This window comes from Alligator sinensis, unplaced genomic scaffold (assembly GCF_000455745.1).
Source record: "Alligator sinensis unplaced genomic scaffold, ASM45574v1 scaffold768_3, whole genome shotgun sequence".
In the NCBI taxonomy this organism is placed as follows: Eukaryota; Metazoa; Chordata; order Crocodylia; family Alligatoridae; genus Alligator; species Alligator sinensis.
This window is the reverse complement of record NW_005842135.1, coordinates 686,384-708,634: the sequence shown is the minus strand read 5'-3', so window position 1 is coordinate 708,634 and position 22,251 is coordinate 686,384. Positions and strand designations below refer to the sequence as shown.

At 44.2% G+C, this 22,251-nt stretch overlaps 1 protein-coding gene across 5 annotated transcripts in view; it reads right to left on the bottom strand.

Moving 5' to 3' along the window:
• Nucleotides 1-22,251, bottom strand: part of SLC8A3 (solute carrier family 8 member A3) — a 208,956-nt gene that overhangs the window by 173,402 nt on the left and 13,303 nt on the right. The window lies entirely within an intron of this gene.

The following is a 22,251-nucleotide window of genomic DNA, read 5'->3' as shown; positions in this document are numbered from 1 at the left end:
GGATGATTTTTTAATAAAATACTCTGCCCTGATCCAACTCAGTCTAAAAAACACAAAATTCCTTCACTAGCTCCATGCCTGAAATGGAGTGAGGAGGCAGATCAAGGAATTGGTACTGACAGAGCGAGCACCATTTAATACTATTACAGTTTGCCAACCACAGTTTTGAGTATCCTTGTTTTAGAGAAGGGGGGAGTACAGTCACAAAATACTCTCCACGGCCCCTCTGGCCCTCCTCATGCCTCTCACCCCCCACCTCCTCTAGCTTTGCTGGTGCCCCTCCCCCCCGCCCACAGCCCCTGCTTCCCCAGCCTTGCCAGTTTTGTCAGCCACGGGAACTTTCAGGAACCTAACCCCCATGGTTGGCAAGGGAAACCTGTATATCATATTATATATGCTAGTCCATTCAGTGACCCTGCACCCCAATGAAGGCTCCAGTTGTGGTGGTGGTTTGGTCACATGGATGCTTCTTAATCGGTAACTTAATTGAGGACTAAAAAGCTAATCTCACACACACACACACACACACACACACACACACACACACACACACACACACACAAACACACACACACACACACACAAAAACACACACACACACACACACACACACACACACACACACACACACACACACACACACACACAGAAGCAGCCAGCCAGCCGTCTGCCACCCATGCCAGAAGGATGCAAAGAGGGAAGAACCGTGAACAAACAGAGTGAGCAAACTAATTAGAGCGCTCTGGACCATGAAGATTCCCACTTTCCCTGAGAGACTGACTCCCCAAATCAGAAAGTAAATAATTTGAAAGGGAAGCATGGTAAGTGACTGGCACTGTTGCTGCCATGCCAAACCCTTTTCTGGACAGGTGCCCCAAAGACTATCAGTGTGGCACTGCTCACCACCATAAGTGAGTCTTTCACACCAAAATAATTTAGAAATTTCCACATGTAAACACAGTAATTCTCTACTTAAAGTTTTAATTAAATCTAGTAAACTATTATATGCAGAAAGAACAATGCTAGTGAGCTCAACTACCAAAACAAAATTCAAGTGCTCTTTGTTTTCTTCTGTGTGTGTGTTTGTATTCAAGTCCTGTATAAAATGAAAGTTGTCTCTAATCTAATGAGGAGGAAAACCCAGGTGCATTGATATTTTATCTAAACTGAACACATCACAGCCCAGGCCAATTTAACGTGTTTTACTACTCATTGCATTATATACTAGCAGAATTTGCTAAAGATTGGATTCAAACATTATAGATTGCCATGACACAGGCTATTCTCTTTCAGCCAGAATAAAAAGAATTAGGTAAGCTGTCATGCACCTGATAAAGTGTCTCAAATGGAAACCGAACCTTAAAAGTGAGATTTTTCCAAAGTCTAAGTGACTTCAGGAGCACAAATCCCATTGAAGGGTTTAAACTCCCAAGTTACTTAGATACTAGAAAAACCCAACAAAGTTCTTCAAGTGGATAAACAGCTCACAGCACTGTATGTATTCAAGGGAACATTTTAATGTTATCAGCATTAGCAAATGCATCTCAAATGGCTATTTTATCATCATGTAGTGCCACTCACTCACTTCTCAAAAGCAGGTGCAATCTCTCTGATATCAACAAAAATGCTTTCAGTGCTTAGATAAGAATCTATAAAGACAAGCAAAACAGGAAGGAAAGAATGAACAAGGACTGCAAATGAATAAAACCATTCCTGACAAAGCACAGACAAGGAGGGAGAATTGATTATGCAGCATCACAAATCCATATCCAATGCCCTTGATATGGAAAAGACACAAAGAAATAACACCTCTTTCACATACCCAGATTAATTTAGATATGACAGCTTTTTTTTTTTCTTATTTGCTTTCTCTTTTCTCATTGCTTTTTCTCCTATTTGCTTTCTGGTTTCCTTTCTATTGTACATCAGGTAGTCAGTGCCTGACTGACACCTTCAGAAACCAATGTATCCATAGAACAGATAAAGTACACCCAAAAGTGCTTTGCCAAAATGTCTCAGTGTGACCCAGTCTCTCTGTATGATAGGAAAGTTCAGTCTCCAGGGTATATTCAGTTCTTGGCTTCTTTTCTGAGTGTCAACAAAGCATGCCAATAACATCAGTAGATGTATAGTATGGACACAGTCTGGTCTTAGACCAGCTGACTTAGTTAACAAGCTGACAACATTAATGATTTTCAATTGTTATCAACTTGAGCTGTTTTTGAACCAGAGTAGAAGGGCTCTGTAATACAATATTAACCCTTTGCCTCTCCCAGTTCCCCACTGCCTAGGTAACTACCCAGTAACTAGCAGGTGTTGTATTTTGAAGATAAGCTAGTTAGATCAAACTGAGGGCAAATTTTTAAGAAACACCGTAGTAGTTTAGAAGCCAAAAGCCCATTGTTAAAAGTGGCTTAAGCACACAGGAGCTTAAGTCTAATTTTAGTCTCATACTTGGACTGTATTGACAATTTACACTGACTGCTCTCAAGTCAGTCATCACTACTACCAACCTCCATCTCTGTAGAGTGACCATGTTTTATAATCATACACTTTTTGCCTACCTTATAGAGCTGCATAATAGTATCTCCTGCCGTTCGTTCCTCAAAAGACTATGGCCAAGTACAGTCAAAAAGTCCAAGGCTGAATCAGTTCAATTTTTGCAGGTTAGCCAAAGCTGTGTAGATTGAACTGATAAGCAAGTGAACAGACATTCACTTTCAATTCCAGAAATGTAGCCACATGCCTGCAGTACCCCAGGCCAGAAGCTGTGGGATACTACAGCAACGCCTCCCTGCTTGGCTGGAGCAGATACCTCAGGACAAGGTTAGCCTTCCCACCCTTCGAGGGGAGTGGCAGGGAGGCTTTGTGGGAGAGGTGCAAAGCATCCTGGGATGCTGGGGGACTGTGAGTTAACTTGAATTTGGAGGGGATCTGGGACAGAACTTCAATAAACCAATTTAACTTAAATCAGTTAAGTCTGATACTATATCCAACTGGTTTCAGCCATTTTGAAAGCAGTTTATGTGCACTGAACTTCTGTTGCATTAGAGATTTGAACTGATTCTGATCACTTATACTAGTTTATGTGTAATTTCTGTCCCTAGTTTATGGGGCTTTGCTAGTCATTTTTTTTTTTTTATTAATAGATAATTACACTGATTATGCCTCAAACCAAGTGAATTAGATTTAAAAACCAGTCTCTCTCACTGGTAGATTCTTTTTCATTTGTTTGGAATTCTAAACCCAATCCATAGTTCCAGTGCAAAACTTCAAGAGTCACACTATATTCATTCAGTTTTTCACTAGCTGCTTGATGGGCCCCATTCATATTAAGCAGACGTCACAATCACTTTAGAATATGATGTAACAAGTGACCTGATCTTACATTCTTGACACAAATTTTCCCATGAGATTAAAATGAATTGTGTCTGTAGAGGAGTTGCCCAATCGGACCTTAATATGCTTTCAATAGCTTAAAAGTGGTAATCTTAGAAACCACAATGGAGTATCCTCATTATCCCTCTAGGAGTCGGTGAATAATTACTTTGCAACATGTGGTACATTTATTAGATTCAAAATCTGCTCTTAATAAAAATAACATGGAACAATTTAAAAATGTGAAAGTTAGAGTTCTCTTTGCAACCACAGGTCACCTGCATTATTCATATAAGATCATATTTTGTACTCAGATACATTCATGCAACTTAACTGAATTCACTGGAGTTGTCTGTGCTTACCTGAGAACAAAAAGAATAGTTATAAAGAGAACCTTAACTTTGGCATTTCCTGACTTTTGAGCATTTCAGTACAAAGACCAGTCTGAAGGAGAAAGGAGGCCAGGAGAGCTGCCTGTACTTTAAAGAAACCTTACTGAGTGTGCAGGAATGAACCATCCCAATGTGCAGGAAGAGTAACAAGTGTGGCAGAAGACCAGCCTGGCTTAGCAGGGAACTGTTCAGTGCAGTAACACACAAAAAGGAAGCTTACAAGAAGTGGAATCTTAGACAAATGACTGGGGAGGAGTATAAGAGTACTGCTCAAACATGCCTGGGTGAAATCAGGAAGACCAAAGAGCAATTGGAGTTGCCGCTAGCAAGGGATATGACGGGTAACAATAAGGGTTTCTACAAGTATGTCAGCAACAAAAGGAAGATCAGGGAAAGTATGGGTCCCTTATTGAATGGGGGAGGCAACCTAGTGACAGATGGTGTGGAAAAGGCTAAAGTACTCAATGCTTTTTTTACCCAGTCTTCACAGGCAAGGTAAACTCCCAGACTAACTGCACAAAGCAGCACAGTCTGGGGAGGAGGTGAGCAGCCAAAAGTGGCGAAAGAACAGGTTAGGGACTATTTAGGAAGGCTGGACATGTACAAGTCCATGGGGCTGGATGAGATGCACCCAAAGGTGCTGACAGAGTTGGCTGATGTGACTGCACAGCCTCTCTGGCCATTATCTTTGAAAACTCATGGCAATTGGGAGAGATCCAGGATAACTGGAAAAGAGCAAATATTGCCCTTCTTTAAGAAAGGGAAGAAGGAGGATCCAGGGAACTACAAACTAGTCAGCCTCACCTCAGTCCCCGAAAAAATCATGGAGCAGGTCCTCAAAGAATCCATTTCTAAGCACTTGGAGGAGAAGATGGCTATTAGGAACAGTCATCATGGATTCACCAAGGGCAAGTCATGTCTGAGCAACTGGATTGCCTTGTATGATGAGATAACTGGCTCTGTGGATGTGGGGAAAATAGTGGATGTAATATACTTTGACTTTAGCACAGCTTTTGATACTATCTCCCACAGCATCTTACAAGCAAGCTGAGGAAGTATGTATGGGTTGGATGAATGGTGGATAGAAAGCTGACTGAATTGTCAGGCTCAACAGGTAGTAATCAATGGCTCAAGGTCTAGTTGGCAGCCAGCATCAAGTGAAGTGCCTTAGGGGTTGGTCCTGAAGCTGGTTTTGTTCCATGTCTTCATCAACAACCTGGAAGATGGCACAGAGTGCACCCTCAGCAAGTTTGCAGATGACACCAAGCTGTGGAGAGTAGTAGATACACTGGAGGGTAGGGCTAGGATTCAGAGAGACTTCAACAAATTGGAGTATTGGACCAAAATAAATCTCATGAGGTTCAATAAGGACAAGTACAAAGTCCTGCACTTAGGAGGGAACAATCCCATGCACTGGTAAAGGCTGGAGAATGGCTGGCTAAGGAGCAGCTCTGCAGAAAAGGATCTGGGGGTACTGATAGAAGCCAACAGTGTTCCATTGTTGCCAAGAAGGCTAACAGCACACTGGACTACCTTAGTAGGAGTGTTGCCAGCAGATCAAGGGAAGTGATAATTCCCCTCTATTCAGTACTGGTGAGGCCACATCTGGAGTACTGTGTTCAGTTTTGGGCCCTCCATTACAGAAAGAATGTGGACAAATTGAAGAGTCCAGCGGAGGGCAACAAAAATGGTTGAGGGGTTGGAGCACATGACTTATGAGAAGAGGCTGAGGGAACTGTGCTTATTTAATCTAGAGAAGAGAAGACTGAGAGGGGATTTAATAACAGCCTTCAACTACCTGAAGGGGGGCTCAAAAGAGGAGGGAACTAGACTGTTCTCAGTGGTGGTAGATGACAAAACAAGGAGCAATGGTCTCAAATTGCAGCAAGGGAAGTTTAGGTTAGATATCAGGAAAAACTCTCTCACTAGGAAGGTAGTGCAGCACTGGAACAGGTTATCCAGAGAGGTTGTGGAATTTGCCATCCTTGTAGGATACTAAGGCCAAACTCGACAACGCCTTGGCTGGGATTATATAGTTAGGGCTGGTCCTGCTTTGAGCAAGGGGTTGGACTAGATGACCTCCTAAAGTCCCATCTAATCCTAATTTGCTATTCTATTTTCTAATATTTAAGGGTTACAGTTTTAATGACCATGCTATGGTCATTTTCAAGTAAAAGAATAAATGGGAATAAACACAGTTGCCTGCTAATAACATGGTGTGCTACTGCTGTAGCATAACAAAAAATGGACACAGCAACATCTATTACACAGCATCATGTAATTATCATCCCACAGCAAGTACTGGAACACTTTAAAGTTTTCAGAAATTTTATACCAGTGGTGGTCAACCTTTGGTACCCACCACTCAAATGAGTGGTACAGGCCCAGTTCACAGGCTGAATCGGGCCCCACAAGTCCTCCCCTCTCTGCTGCAACTAGGTCAGGTCCCACCCAGGCTATGTGTAAATGGATTAGCCCTGTGCTGCCTTCACCTGACCCCACTGCACCCATATTGAGCCCCACACATTAGGATCAGGTCCAACACACCTGATCTAGCATGCAGGGCCACACAATCCAGCCTGCAGTGTCCCCAGTGGATCCAAAAATTTGGCACTAGGGGAGTGGCCATCACTCCCCCCACTACTTTTTTTGACCTGTGGGAAGCCTTGAGAGCCAGGTGACATGGTCCTGTGGGCTGAAATGGACCCACAAGCCAAGGGTTGAGGACCCTGGTTGAATACCATTCATATGAAAGAGCCCAAAAACTATTTAGGAAGTGTTATTTATTTAAAGCCTGATTCTGATTTTTTCAATCACACTGGGTGATGCATTAGGGCCTTGTTAAAGCTTATGCTGTGAGCTGCACAAATGTTAACGGGTGTTAGTGCTAGCTTGAGTTTTAGGGCTTTGTTATATGGTAATTTTGGGCAGCTCTTAACCCCTGAATTGTCTACACATTAACACCTGAAACTGGCTTGAAGCACTTATTAGGTAGTTCAAAGTTATGCCACTTTGGCAGGACTAGGGCAGGACTATCTCTGACTGTGCTACCCAACTCATGTTATACTAAGGTGCATCTCATAGGCTACACCTTGGTGTAAACAACACCCCCTCCTGCCTTCCCTGCTGGCCCAAACTGGGCTCACTGAACCCCTGCCCCCACCCTCCCCAGCACCCCAGATCCCAGCTCACTGCCCCCCACCCTAGGGAGGGCTAGACTAGGTCAGGGGGATTCTTACCTTTCAGTCCTCCAGCACCCTGCTGGCCTCCAGCATGGACTGCTCTGAACTTGAGCTAACACTAACACTCATCAACACTTGTGGAGCTCAGCATAAGATGTAACAAGGCCCTAAGGGTAACTGCACCTGGCTTCTGTTTTGCTGATTGGTTTGGAGCACTGACCCAAGTCAGATCTAGTCACATGGGAAGTTTCAGCATGTAAATTTTGGCCATGTAAAATTCCCTAAGTTACAAATCCTCAGCTGGTGCAAAAGAACATACCAGCACTCAAGTCAATGTCCAGGCTATGAAAGAAAAAGCAGTAGCAAACTGTATATATGGTGAAGTTATTTAGGGTGCACACAGAAGTTAGGTTTGTCACATGATCAGCCCCCTGAAAGCACTCTACAGTGGTGCCTTGACACACGTACATGGCTTCAGAGAACTTTTGAAGTGGCTGATCACGTGACAAATTAAATCTCATCTAATGAGGGATAAGATGAAGGCACTCCACTTTGGAGCACTTTAAGGAACTTGTGTTCCCTAGGATTAATTTGTGGTGCAATCGCAGCTATCTATAGGAAGAGGGTGGAGATGAAGGAGGGGGAGCCAGCTGCCAGCTGGGGTTTGCCCAGCCGGAGCTGGAGGAGGTCAGGTGGATTGGAGCCCCTGCCTCACGGCCCATCACCCCCACCTCCAGCTCAAGCACAGCAAACCCCAGCCTGCAGCTCGCTCCCCACCCCCTTCCTGCAGACCCCACCAGAGCTGGGGGGGATGGGGAGGCTGGGGGAGAGAGGCAGCTCCTCAGCTGAAGCCAGGGTCCTTGGGCTCCTGCAGGCAGGCTCAAATTTCCCCCCGCCCCCCGCCCAGCAGGCAAACATCTGTTAGGTTGGGGCAGGGAGCCAGGGGCAGTCTAACACATGGCACGTTATGTAAAGCGCCATGAGTTAGAGCAGGGGCCTGCACATCTGTCAGCGCCCTTAGCCTTAAGTAACTTCAGCATTAAATCACCCAAACTGCAAATCATATAATATGTTATACAAAGACGAGATTTGTGTTGCTTCCGGTTTACATTCTTTATCTATGTAACTTAAGAGATACCTGTGCACCCATCTGCTTTACGTTGTTTTACGTCTTTCTAGGGCTATCACACACCAACAAATGACTGATGGGAAAAGCAAAGGGCTAAGCATTCCTTTCTGAGCAGAATAAATTATAAAACCTATTAACAACATAGAGCAAATGGGAAAAGAAAAATCAAAAACTGAAATACAACTGGATGATCTCAGACAATAGCTTTGCAATTGCAGCAACTCTCAGGAGAAAAAAAATCCTTATTCTACATTGATTAGTACAAAGGTGTTACCACAAAATGTTTGCAAGATCAGTTCTTGAAACATTTTGATACAGCCCAAACTGTGGCATGTGGCACACGAAAAAGAGGCCTTGCCGCTTTAAATCTGGGACAGGCTATGAACCAAAAAGCAGCCAACTATTTCTATTAGAGAAGCTGGATTTGAGAAGATTCTAGACGCTGGAGGATTTTCCCCAGTAAACTCATGCAGTGGCACCTGGAAAATAGCCCTAATGCAGATGCCTGCATCTGTGCAGCTTTTAATCCTCTCACAATTTAGCATTTTATTAAAAAATATCCCGACCATTAGACCCATCCTGGCCTCTGTAATAAAAAAAAGACCTTTATTTGGCTGAAGACAGCTGTTAAGTGCTGACTACAGACCACATGCTAACAGCCCCAGACAGGTGGCTATGCTCAAACAAAAGATGAAGCCAATCTCCCTCATTCATACTGTAGGATACATCTCAAACCAAAATAAAGAATCCCTTCAAAATTATCCTGCAAGACAGCATACTGAAAGGAGCCTGTGGGGAAAGAAGGACTCTTCTGAAGCCTGTGCACTCAGATAACATGTTTGCCAGAGAATTCCTGCTTGGTTCATTCATTTTGTTATAATCAATAATAATTACTATAATTAACCAGACAACATTTTATAGCATTCTTCATGAGTATTAGTCCTGATGCCATTCCTTTTTGGTTTTTGTAATGTCATCCACTTAAATCAAGATCAAAGGGCCATCCAAGTCTAGAAGCCCATTAGGCTAACATGGCTAAGGCACAGTAGTGCCAATAGCCAACAGCACACAAGGAGTCAATGTAATGTTGGTATCCAAATGTAACTCAGGTCCTTACATAAGAGTGAACAAACTGTGGAATTGCACTACAGGAGTGGTAAAGGCTTAACCCTCAATATCCGGGAGGCATTCAGTGGGCACATCTACACGTGCCCTTTAATGTGCACTAGCCTGCTTTAATGCGTATTAAAGCATCACAAAGGGCATCTTTAGATGTGCTGTGGGACCCAGCACTGAGCGCTTTAATTAGTGAGCCACACTAATTAAAAGCACCTGCACATCACATGTATCAGGGTCCCTGTACTGAACAAATGGTACTGGGGCACTTTGAACTAAAACTCACCGAACATGTTTTATTTCAAAGCGCATTGCCGCCATTTTTTCAGCATGGAGATGAACGGGGACACAGATACACGTGACATAGAAGGCTGCTGGAGTGTGTCAATTTCCATGCTCCAGCAGACTTGAATAATCCAGTCTGCTCCAACACACTGGATTTCCAAGGCATCAGAGCAGGCTCCATGCATGTATATAGGAGCCCCCCAAAAGTGTTCTTTAGCTAATGCACATTAAATTAAGCTAATGCACTTTTTTGTAGTACCTCACAATGGAGGTACTAGATTTACTGTGTGTTACCATGCTCATTAATGAACATGCAGAAATACCCAATGAGACCCAAGATGGAGCAGTGTTGCAGCTAGTCTGATATTTGTGGCACTTATTAACAAAGGTATCAGTCCTGTTGGCTTTTTGAACAAGCCCGGTAAGCAAAGCCAAAGCCTGAAGGGCCTGCTCATTCCTTACTCAGATAAAACTCCCACTGAACTTCAGTGAGCATGCAGGAATTGTTAAGATTTACAACCTCAAGAGTTCGACCTGCAAGAAACCTCAGATGGCCTGGAATGTTTCTTTCCTAAAGAATGTCAGAGATTGAGAGCATTTAGACCAGTAGCATAACTAGAGGTGGATAAGTGGGGTACCAGCCCCAGGCACCAATTTAGAAGAGGCACCAGAACAGCAGTCACCCACACTGCAGCATCAACTCTACTTGGCTCCCCAGTACTCGACCCACCACCCTTCCCCCACCTCCTTCCAGCATCTCTGCCTAGGGTGCCAAAACTGCTACTTACACGTCGGATTCAGACTCTTGTGAAAGCACCCTCTGACGCTAAGCCTGCAAGGAGGGTGCCTCCATCGTGCAAGGGTGCTGGGTTGTTTCTGCAGAATTTTGCACTAGTAACAAACATCAGCCCTGCTGAGTGAAGTGCCCTGTTTAAGGCTAGAGCAATTCCAGTACAGACTGCTGAGTCCAAGTTTCTTCTACACTACCCCAACCCCTGATATGAAAGAGCAAGAAATAAATTTCCTCTCAAATATGCCAGAAGCTATCTTTTTTGGGGAAAAATTGCCAAAAGTAATCAGATTATTTTCTGGATAATTTGCATTTTACAAAGTTTGCCAGATTTTGATCTAAAAACCTGAAAACAAACCAATTTGGTTGTTTGGTTTCAACAACATTTTTTTACAAGCTCACCCAAAATTCCACAAAAACATCAGGAAAACAAAACAAAGCACGACGTTTTTCATTACACACACATTCTATACATACATACGTACATACATACACACACATATATTAACCAGCTTTACTCAAAAGCTATTCAACCCTTTCCTTATTAGTGAAGTCATCAACAGGAGTTTCTATCAGAACTTGTTTCTAATAGAGAAACTGGATCAGTAAAATTAGATTGATACTTTTACACCAAAATACAGTTTGTAATAAAGAGGACACTTACGACAGTATATACCTGGCTGCTACAAAACATGGAGAGTGTCCCATAAACTCATTTTAGAGAGACCAAACAGCAGTGAGATGCTCATTTCTTTTCACCCCTTCTTCCCTCAATCATATTTAAACAGAAGGAAAAGCTCCAAATCTCCTTCTCTGTCCCTTGACACATACCTTTATTTTGGATCTATAGGCAATGACAACACAAGCGGTTGTTCTCATTGTCTTGTGCTCCACAGTAAACCAAATGCCAAAATTCTGGGTTTTATAGCAACACATTTAGTTGCTTACAAAAATAAACCCTGTAATATGTGCCAAGAGCAGCCCCCTTTCCTTCAAAAGGAAGAGCATGTACAAAAGCAATTATAAGAGAATTTAGTATTATTTGGGCAAGTTCTTAAATATTTGTAACAGGCCAGATTTCCATCATGACCATTTTCTACAAGCCTGGCAGCATAAACGCTCAGGAACTGTGAAAAAGTGGGAAAATGGTCAGAAAACAAGGGGGGTGGGGGGAGCTGCAAACAGAGGCAGAAAACCCAAGCATCCTGAAGTAGGGCGGGGGGCGGGGGGGGGGAGAGTTTTGTGGCAGAGTGCATGGGAGTGTGGGGGAGACATGCTTCTGATTGGCTGAGGGGCCCCAGAAGTCCCACCCTTCTCACTGGGTGAGGGACTCCAGAAGTCCCAACCCTCCCTAAAGATTGACATATGGCCAGGGAGAGGCAGGACTTCCAGGGCCCCTTAGCTAAGGTATGGGGTGGGGGGTCAGTGCACTCTGCTGCAAGAATGGTGACCGCTGCCATGCTGGGACTGCAACATCCAGAGGCAGCCGCCACAAATTAGGTAACTCCCTGCATATAACACACGCAGCTAGGATGCACTGGCCTGGAGCACGGCCCCCCATGTGGCTAGAAGCATTCTTCAAACATCCAGTCTATCCATATGCGCTCCAGACCCCTGGTGATTTCCTGGGTATTTTGATGTCCATATGGCCTCTCGTGGGCAGCACCGCTGAGTTCACATGAGGCAGAGTGCTCTGCATTGCATTCACTTTGGGCCTCGCCAACCCTACATGCTCTGCACTTGATTGACTGGGCATTCCAGTCCCCCCTGCAGCTAAAAGAGGCAGCTGCAGCTGCCCAGCACTTCCTGATTCTCTTTTAGGCTGTGCTCCAAAGAACTTTGCTACCAGGCTTCCTGCCTCCCCCAAATGGACAAAGCATGACAGCAGAACAAAGGCAACCCAGCTGGCTGCTGGAGGAGGCCAGCATCAGGTTACACACTGACCCAAAACAACAGCAAGCATCAGAATATTAGCTAATTTTAAGCATACTTGGACCAGCCATTTACTGGTTGCGGCGCTACCTACACACCTATAAAGTTTGTTCAACCCCATATAGTGGTAACGTATTGTATGCCCACAATAAAAAGGGGCCAGAGGTCTGACTGCACCTCAGCAGTAACTGTTCCAGGGCCTACTCTTCCCAATAGTGGGAGCTCAACTAGGACATCTTAACTACTGTGACTATTGTTAATTATAATGTGATTCTAAAGTGTGTCTTGTATTCTCTTTCAGTGTTTGTGTAAGAGAGAACCTACCATTTCTGCTACCAAATAGAATTACTCCTTGGTTCAAGTGGTAGAAATCTGTACTTGGGTGTCCTAGGATCAAGCCTACCAGTGATGATGGGAAATGGTGGAGTTCCCTGTGGTTCAATGGCAGAATTGTTAACCACCACACAAGAAACCCAGGTTCAATTCCTGGATGCTTATAGAACTACAGCCATGGAGACACCAAATGTCTAGAGTTGGTCTGGCCTTTGGATCCTGTGTCAATAGCCTAAGGTGGGGGGTGGAAGTTCTGGGCAGCCTCCACTCCTCCGTACTCCTGCCAAGGCATATACATTGAAGGTCTGGGTGACCTCTCATGAATACACCATGATCTGGAAGGATTGACAGTTGCCAAACTATGACTGCTGATGGCAAATAGTGTGTGACAATTTCATTTCATTCTTATTCTAAAGCTAAGCATTCTACACACTTAGAGTGTTAAAGGGATTATAACCTGAGGTTCACTTTTAGTGGTTTAACTACAATTGCATGCGCTATCAAGAGTTACCATTTTGAATTTCCACTTTTTGCTACTGATTTGGAAACTTCCATTACACACAGAGTTCTATTAACAAACATCAGCCTCTTTATGGCATCTCTACTTATTTGTAAGCACAAATTATAAGGGTGCAGACAGAAGTGCAGCTCCCCGCTGTAACTGAGATGCTTTGCAGGAAGCATTTTGAGTTACAAGATCCTTTGGAACAAACAGAAATTTACCGTTGGTTTCAGGAGGAGGGGAATCTAGCTGCAGTCAATTTCCCCTAGCAACAGCCCCTCCTCCCTGCCAGCTCCCAGCCAGCCAGTGCTGTTTTCAGAATGGGAGGGGGGCAAGGGAGAAGAGGGAAAGAGAATGGGAGGGGGGAAAGGGAGCAGAGGGAGCTCCTTCTAGGGCAGGGGCAGGCAATTATTTTGGGCAGAGGGCTGCTTACTGAGTTTCGGCAAGCCATTGAGGGCCGCATGACAGGCAGCCCAGGGCAGATTAATATTAATTTTCTAAATTTTTTAGGGGCTCTGCGGGCCGGATAGAATGGCCTGGCAGGCCACATCTGGACCCTGGGCCACATTTTTGCCCACCCCTGTTCTAGGGCTTCCCCAGCCATACTGGAGGGTGGGGTGGGTGACTGGGAGCCCCTCACCTCAGGGGGGCTCCAAAATACCTGCCCCAGTTTCCAGTGGAAGCTGAAAACCCACAGACTGAACTCCCTCCACTCCCTTTCCCCCCTCCCATTCTGAAAACAGCGACAGGCTGGGAGGCAGCACAGACAGAAGTTACAGAAGATGCTCTGTTTAGGAACATCTTCATCTGAACCCTCATGCAATAAGGGTTCAGATTTTCACCCGATTGGCCATTTGTGAAGCAGTCTGCAGCCATGCACTTGTGTTTGGTCATGGCTACAGACCACCTTCTGTGGCCAGATTGGGCCAAAGTGTCACTTCTGTCTGTGCCCTTACTAGATGCCCAAGTACGTGCACATACAGGCAAATTCAATGCTGTGCACTATGAATGGCTACAATAGAGGGGCTATGCTCTTTCAAGTACATTTTTTGTGCCCACAATTTTGTGGGTGCACTGTCAAAAGCTTTCTAAAGAGGACAGAAGTCTCTCTCATGACATGTAGCTCACTGCTAAACACACCTCCCCCACACACACCACCAGCCACCATCCCCCTCCACACAACCCACAAACCCCATACCCACCCAAGCCCACACCCCACATAAACACACCCACACGCTCATGCACCCACAGCCCCCCACAAACCTTGTACCCACCCCTCCCTACCCCCCACTGCTCCACAGTCCCTTACAATATACAAGAGAAAGACTTAATTTTGAGCTATTATGGAATCACCTCTATATATACCACTAAAACACACACAAATCAGGACAAAAATATATTTTTTAATAAAAATTAAAATACGTTATTGTCAATGTTTGGTTTTTAGTATAAAATTTTTTTCCCGGTTCCAAGATGGCAAAAAGGAGTATTTCTGGGGGCAAGGGGAGGGATTTCTGGTGGCAAAGGTCAGGGGCTAGGGGGTAGGACTTTGACAGATCACCAAAATTTATTAAGCAGCCCTCCACCTGAAATAATTGCCTGTCCTGGCACAGACTCATCCGTGCTCTCCACTAACTTTGATGCTGCTTCACAGCTGTTAACATAACACCACCACACAACACAACTGCACTATGCAATGTTCTCTCCCCCCTCACAGCTAAAGGATTTCACAGGTACAGGTCTTTATGGTAAGGTCTGTCTCCCTCTGGATGATACCAACAGCCAGATGGCAACCAAAACCAAGTCTTCTGGTGAAATTAAGCTTGCTCACTACTAGCATTTAGTGTGCAAAACGTAAAGCAGCAAGTCTACCAGATACTCCTGACCAATCAACTCTGCATCTTGTTAAATACATGCTAGTTGAATATACACCTTGTCCTATTTCAAAGTAGGGGCTGTAGCACAGCCTGTACGGTGGAGGAAGAATCATACCTACTATTCTTCAACTAGCAGAGCTGGTCAAAAAATTTCCAGTGGAACAAGTTTTCCATCTGCAAATGTTGATTTGATGAAAACAATGTTTCATGGGCCAGTCAATTCTACTGAAACTTTCAACAACATCTACAACAAAAAAGCAGGGAACTGACCAGCAGCAAGTTCACTTGGGTCCCCAGACTGCTGGCTCCTCACTGCTCACTAGGGCTGTGTGAAACGGCACCGTTCCGTTTTGCCTTGAGTTTCAAGGTTTCGATGGAACAACATTTCATATTGAATTTCATTTTGATTCAAAATAGCTGTTCTGTTTTGCTTTGTCAAAACAGTGAGGATATTTCAACTCTGTTTTGATGTTTTGCTAGGTCGGCCGGGGATGGGGAGTCAGCCCAACTGGACTGACTTCCCATCCCTAGCGCTGGACTGGGCTGGGAGTAGGGAGTCAGCCCACCTGGGCTGACTTCCCATCCCCAGCGCTAGATAGATCAGGCAAGGAACGAGGAGTCAGTCCAGCTGGGCTGACTCCCCATCCCCAGCCCAATCTAGCGCCGGGGATGGGAAGCCAGCCCAGTTCGACTGACTTCCGTCCCCAGTGCTATGGTTGAAACGTTTCAACTTCTGAAACGTTTTGACTAGCCTCATTTTGTTTCGAGGCTGTTTTGAAGCCCTTTGTTTCATTTTGATTTTGCTGTTTTGACCTCGAAATGAGTTGAAACAGTGTCAAAATGAAATGGCCGGCGAAATTTCACACAGCCCTACTGCTTACCTCTGCAGAAGCCAAAACTCTGTCTAGGTGAAGGGCAGGCAGCTTTCACAGATTACCTTGTTTCCTAGGCAGACCAGGTCCCTTCACTACATTGCCAGGTCACTAGGGAGCTGACTCAGAAATTCTAAGGAAATTCCATATCAAATCTTCTAAAATAAAGATTTAAAATCCTGTTTTAGGCAAAATTTTCAATTCCTGACTTATTTGTTCAGATTCAGTCCAGAACACTGTCAGGCATGCAAAGTTTTCCATGGTACAGAAATTCCAGGTCATGCACAGTTTTATTCAGAAAGGCTTCTCCCTGGTTCTAGGAGAACAGGAAATAGAAGGGTGAAAAGGTTAATTTTCAGAAATATTCCACTGCTGCAGAGGAAAAAAAGAAAAGCTTTTCATTCTTATCTGTAAACTGAAGAGCTTTACATTCTCTCTGCAACAGACAGAAATGGAGGTGGCTAGCAAAGGTTCTGGCTGAGCCCAATTAGCAGGGATTTCATAGAATTATCAAAATTAGAGCTGGAGCAGTCATCTAGTCCATCCCCCCTGGGGCCAGAGCTGGTTTGTTCCCTTAGCATACATTATTTTCAAGAACTTTGTCCAGTCCAGTTTTAAATTACCCAAGCAATAGTATTTCCACTACTTCCCAGGGAGACTATGCTACGATATAATTTATCTCAGAGGTTTCAGACATTTTCCTTCTACTCAGGATGAAATAAAGAAAATCTATGCTACCGATTCTCATTATACCCTCCTTGGAACACACACAACATTTTTCCTCCCTACTTGAAATGTACATCCTTCGGATGCTTGTAAATAGTTATCCCATCCATAGTTATCCTTTAGCCAAACTGCACATATTTATTTTAATCTTCACAAATTAGCCCAAGCAGCCATTTAATCATTTGTCTTGATCTTCTCTCAGTTCTTTCTAATTTGGCAGAACCATTTTGATATGCAGGAGCCTACTTTCTTAGATCCTGTTCCTCTTAAAAATGGCAGTGAATCTCCTATGACTATAGTTAATAGAAAACTAGACCCTTGGAAAGGAAGTATATCACCTCCCAACTCCATAAAATGCTACCTCTGTACACTGGCTTTTCTGGCATTGTATCATACTGAAGCACAATGCTAAGCTGCTATCCATTATCATCATCATGGCTTCCACAGCTTCCTCCCTTGCATATTTGGATTTGAGATTATTATTCCCCAGATATGCCGAATTACACCCTCAGAGACTACATTCCACTTTGTTGTCCATATTTACATGATTTCTATGTCCATCTTTGGTGGTACTTGTGTGTTGTCTTGCTTTCTTGACTGACATACCAGAAAACAAAGCAAGAGACTCCAGAGCCTGGCTCAAAGCAGTAACACTTAAAACTTCTATGATATAGGCACAGACAGAAACATTAACAAAACTTAAGTTGTAAGTTATCCTTGAAAGACCTCTCAGCTTACTATCATCTGCAAATGTAATTGGCTGGTTCAACCAGTTTTTTTGCATCATTAATACAAATGCTAAAACTGAACCTGTAAACACCAGATCCCCCGCCCCAAATCAGTGAATTGTCTTTATCATTACACTTTGTACACAGTCATCCAAGTAGTTCATCCTAGGTAGCAATGCTCATATTCACACCATTTGGAATTAATATCCTCAACAGAGATTTCATGGCTCACCCAAGCACAATAGGGGCCAACTTTTTTGGTAGGTGTGCCACACATTAGCCCTGCACCCTCCTCAAGTGCCACGGCAATCCCCTCCCCCTGCTCAATCTGCTGCTCTGTTTTTTGTTTCCTTCCATGTACTCCCAGCCTGATTAGATGCTTTACTTGCTGCTTCCTGCCGTACTGCCCTATCTGCTGCTGCACTGCCTGTCCCCTCTCTCTTCTGCCACATGCCACAAACAAGCATGTGCCACAGGTTAGCCATCCCTGCCCCAGCACACACTTTACTGACATTCAGATATGTTACAGCTACTGTATTTCATTCAGCCCCTAATTTTGTGATTCCATTTTTTAAATTATAGCATGATTAATTTATTCTTTGTAAGCCCTGACTGTCTATTACACTTAGTTCATTTCTGCACTAGCTGTTTATGGATTCTTTCTCAATGTTAGTTGACATTTGCCAGGCACCAAAGGGGGCAAAAGATTGCAGTGATCACATAAACTACACTAAGTGGAAGTTCAGTTGTTATAGCAATTAATAAATGGAAGCATTCTCCAAGCTATTCTTTGCCCTCCCACAGACCACTGCCAAGAAGGATGCAAGAAGGATGCAAGAAGCTATATGCCATTCTGCCCTCTTTAGTTGGGCTATAGATAGGCTATTATTTGTTCTTCACTGCATCATCACCAGATGGTCTCACTCACTTCTTTGTTTTGGCATCTGCCAGTTTGGTTCCTGTCTGTGTCCACTTCCCACCCCTCACCTTGTCAAGGGCATCTAATTTAGAGCAGTGATGCTCAACTTTTTTTGCTCTGAAGGCCAGACGTGTGGTATCCAGTCAGATGGGCAGTGCCCAGTCTGGATCTGGAAGGTGCAGGGGGGGCGGGGGGGCTGTCTCCAAACCTGCTGTGCAGGGCTTGGAAATTTGGCAGCAGGAAAGGGATGGCATTGCTACTGCTCTCCACTGCCACATTTCCTGACCCTTGGGGAGCCCCACAGGCCAGATGCCATAGCTCCATGGGCTGGATTTGATCTGCCAGCCAGGGGTTGAGCACCTTTGATGTAGAATAGCATTGACATCCAAGGTGAACAGCTACATACATGCAGCTGCTCATGTTAGATGAACACTTCTCATGGAGACATTAGATGAGCCCTCCACTCATAATGGGTTACTAACAATTATGTAGGAGGTGTATATTCACCTTTTGCAACATTAGATCTTCCTTCATTCTCTACTCCACCCATGGCTGCAATCTACCATGTCTCAGATTACTAACCCAGGGAGGTACAAGGAGCCAGAATTCTATTAGGAACCTAATTCTCTTTGAAATCAATGACTTCCCGTGGCAACTTCAAGCCACTATCTTCTCCAGAAGAATCTGGGTTCAATTCCTGGTTCTACAACCAGTTCTCTATGGAACCTTGGGTAAGTCATGGAAGGCAAAGTTTTTAAGTTTGGTTACCTAAATATAGATCCCAATTTTTCCAATATTCTGGGATCGATCTCCTACTTATATTGCCAGCTATGGATACAGATGTCTATCATCAGATACCTCCTTTGAAAAAGCTAAATGTCAATTTTTCCATCTGCACAATCAGGATAACAAGATGGACATACCCCCGCAGGGAATTGAGAGGTTTAATCTAATTATCTGTGAAGGGTGTTGAGCTCCTTGGAGGCAAGGCATTATACATCGTAAGCATTTCTAAGACACCAACCAAACTTGATGAAAATAGCAGTATTATTTATCTTTGATGCAAGTATGGAAACTATTAATATTATACTCAGAAACACCAATCCCTCTCTACTTCCCCCCCAAAGACTTATTTTACTAAGTCATTGTCATATAAGAACTATCCTTGTGCTCTGAACAGCCTTTCTCCCCATCACATCCAACTGAGGGTTGTTCTAGGGGGAGAGATGTCTCATAAGCTGTATGGAGAATGGCCTCAAGCAGCAGTGGCAAACTCTTTTCACGTCATGACTCACAGCCAATTCAGCCACTTGCAGTTGATTCTCTTCAGACATATCCCAGGATCCTTTGCACAGCTTCCTGTGGCATTTCAAAGGAGGTATTCTGGTATCAGTGAAAAAGTTTACTGCAACTCCTTCCATCTGAGAAGGTAGCGGCAAGTTTACTGAGCAACTCTCCTTCGCTGAAATAGAGACCAGGAGCAACAGCTCCAACATAACTGTTTGTAACCCATTATGAGTATTGAGAATCACTGAACTAGGAAACAATTCTGCTCAAGGTAGACATATACCTGCATTATCATGATCATTCACATCAAAGGGAGAAGAACATGTGATATCTAACAAAAACCTGCTGCTTTTAAAGGACAAGTTTTGACATTTCAGCAATAGCACTTTCTGTTTCTTTTTCAATTCATGTAAATTAGAGCTGAAGGGGATGAGTTAGGTAATAACTCCCAAGTCCTATATAGGAGTATTGTCCCTATACTATATACACTATACACCATATGTAACATTAAGCAATCTTTGTACTTCAGCAGTTAATCACATTAAAAGTGCTAACTCAAGTAAGTAAAATGGGCTAGTTTTGCAGATTTAGAGTAGGCTAAGACTAATGTCATGAACTCTTGTGAAATTCAATGGCTGCCTGCTTACTTTGACAATTTTATCACGAGTCTCATAAGAGTTTATGGTTTTGTTTTGAAGCTGTAACCCCTCTCTTGGTATCAAGAGACTAAATGAGAATCTTGGCTTTTGTTTTCTTGAACCAAAAGGATGCAGAAAAAAAAATCTTGACCTTAGTGCACACTATAGTTTTGAAACCGAGAAACCAAATAAGAAGAAACTTTCATCTCTTATAATATAGTAAGAAAGAACCCATCATATATCATAATAATCAACAACCCAATTTAAACTAATCTCATGATTTTTGAATGCAGCAATACTAACAGTGGGCCCCAAAAGGTAGAAGTCTCCCAAGATCATGTATGTCTCTTAAAAACTCTCAAATCAGCTTCCACAGACAAATGAGAGATTTAACAGATTAGAAAGACAAAAGGGACCACTATGTTCACCTGCTATGACCTCCTATGTTACAGGTGCCATTAGAACCTTTCTGAATTCACTTCTGTTTGAAATACAACGTGTCTTTTAGAGAAAAACGTCTGGTCCTGACTTAAATTTCCAGTGATGGAGAATTCACCACAACCCTTGGCAAGTTGTTTCAATGGCCAACTGCCTTCCCTGTAAAAAATTTACATCTTATTTCTATTACAAGTGTGTCTAGTTTCTGCTGCCAGCCTTTGTATGCTAGACTGAGAAGCTCATTATCAACGTTTTGTTCCTTGTGCAGGTATATAAAAACAGTTATCACGTTACCCTTTAACCCTCTCTTTGAAAACCTATATAGATTAGGTTCCCAGAGTCCTTTACTATGAGACATGTTTCCCAATTCTTTAAATCACTCTGATAAACTGGATAGGGTTCAAAGAAGAGCCACCAATGTCCTACAGACACTGGAATGGGAGTTGGTATTCCAGCAGAGGTTGTAATCGAGTCACCCTACTTCAACTTGTCATGACCCAAAGGGTATGATTTTGTGTGTGTGCTTCAACACTGCAGAATTATTTCCCGCCACATGGAGCTTTCTTTGCACGGTACAATTCTCAGTTTCATAGAGAAAACCCCGGTGCAAAAGAGGTCCCGCCACCCGTATGTAAATTTGTTCCCCACTATTGGCTGTTTCTAAATTATTCCCACGTGGCGGCTAGCGATTCGCTTGCTAGCTGTATAAGAGGCTTGAGCAGTTTCCGCCCAAGTTGGAGGAGGAGGACTTCACATCCATCTCGTGAAGAACTCTAAGCGCGCTATGGAGCCTAACAAACTCCACGTGTGCCTTAGAGGAGGATACAGGGGCCTGATCAACCTCTAGCCTCTCCGCGTCGCCGCACGATCCCTCGACGTACCCCACCCTGTGCGCTCGTGGAGAGTCACCTTTTCGGACTCTCATTTCGGACGGTCCACAGAGCCTAGCAAACTCCGTGAGTGGTATCCAGAGCTCTGTTCGTGTTTGTTTAGTGGAGCCTAGCAAACTCCGCTCATGTGTCTTCGGTGGAGCCTAGCAAACTCTATGTGTGTGGTTTTTTTTGTAACTGCAACTCAAGAAAGTTTTCCTGCCTGCACCGCGACCACCTACGGTGTAAGTAAAATGATCTTTAATCAACCTCTACGCGTCCGTGCCTAATTATAGTTCGCCGTGCCGACCTTTTCCCCGGTCCACGTGCCCGGGCTGCTGGCCACAGCCCCTCGGCCTCGACATGGCAACGAGGATGGGATACGGGGAAAGCACGATAGAACTAGAATTAGTTGAGAACTGCCCTTGGCGAAGTGGGAAACGTGACGTAGCAAGCGTCGTGGAACTGGAGGTGCATATCGCTTACCACCAGGCGGGCAGAACGGGTGAAAGGTTTATCAGCAGACGTCTTTCGCTGAAGGGAGAAGAGGGAGCTTCCGAAGATGGAGCCCCAAGAGAGAGGGAAGTGTATCTTCACCCCATGGCATTTGGGTGTATAATGAACGATTAGCGGGTCCTGTTCAGGCCCCTCGACACTGTGTCCCTAGCCAGAGCCAGCCCGGTAGGCGCAGTAAACCCGACCCTCACCTGGGAGCGTGCCCGTTGCCTAAGATGTGCTCGGGAGAGTGAAGAACCGGTGCCGATCAACCGGTTCGCCCCCTTTATGCTGGCGTCTAGATTGAGGGGTCGCGAGCTTCCATCCGAGCTCCGCGAAGATCTGGAGACGGAGGAACGCGCC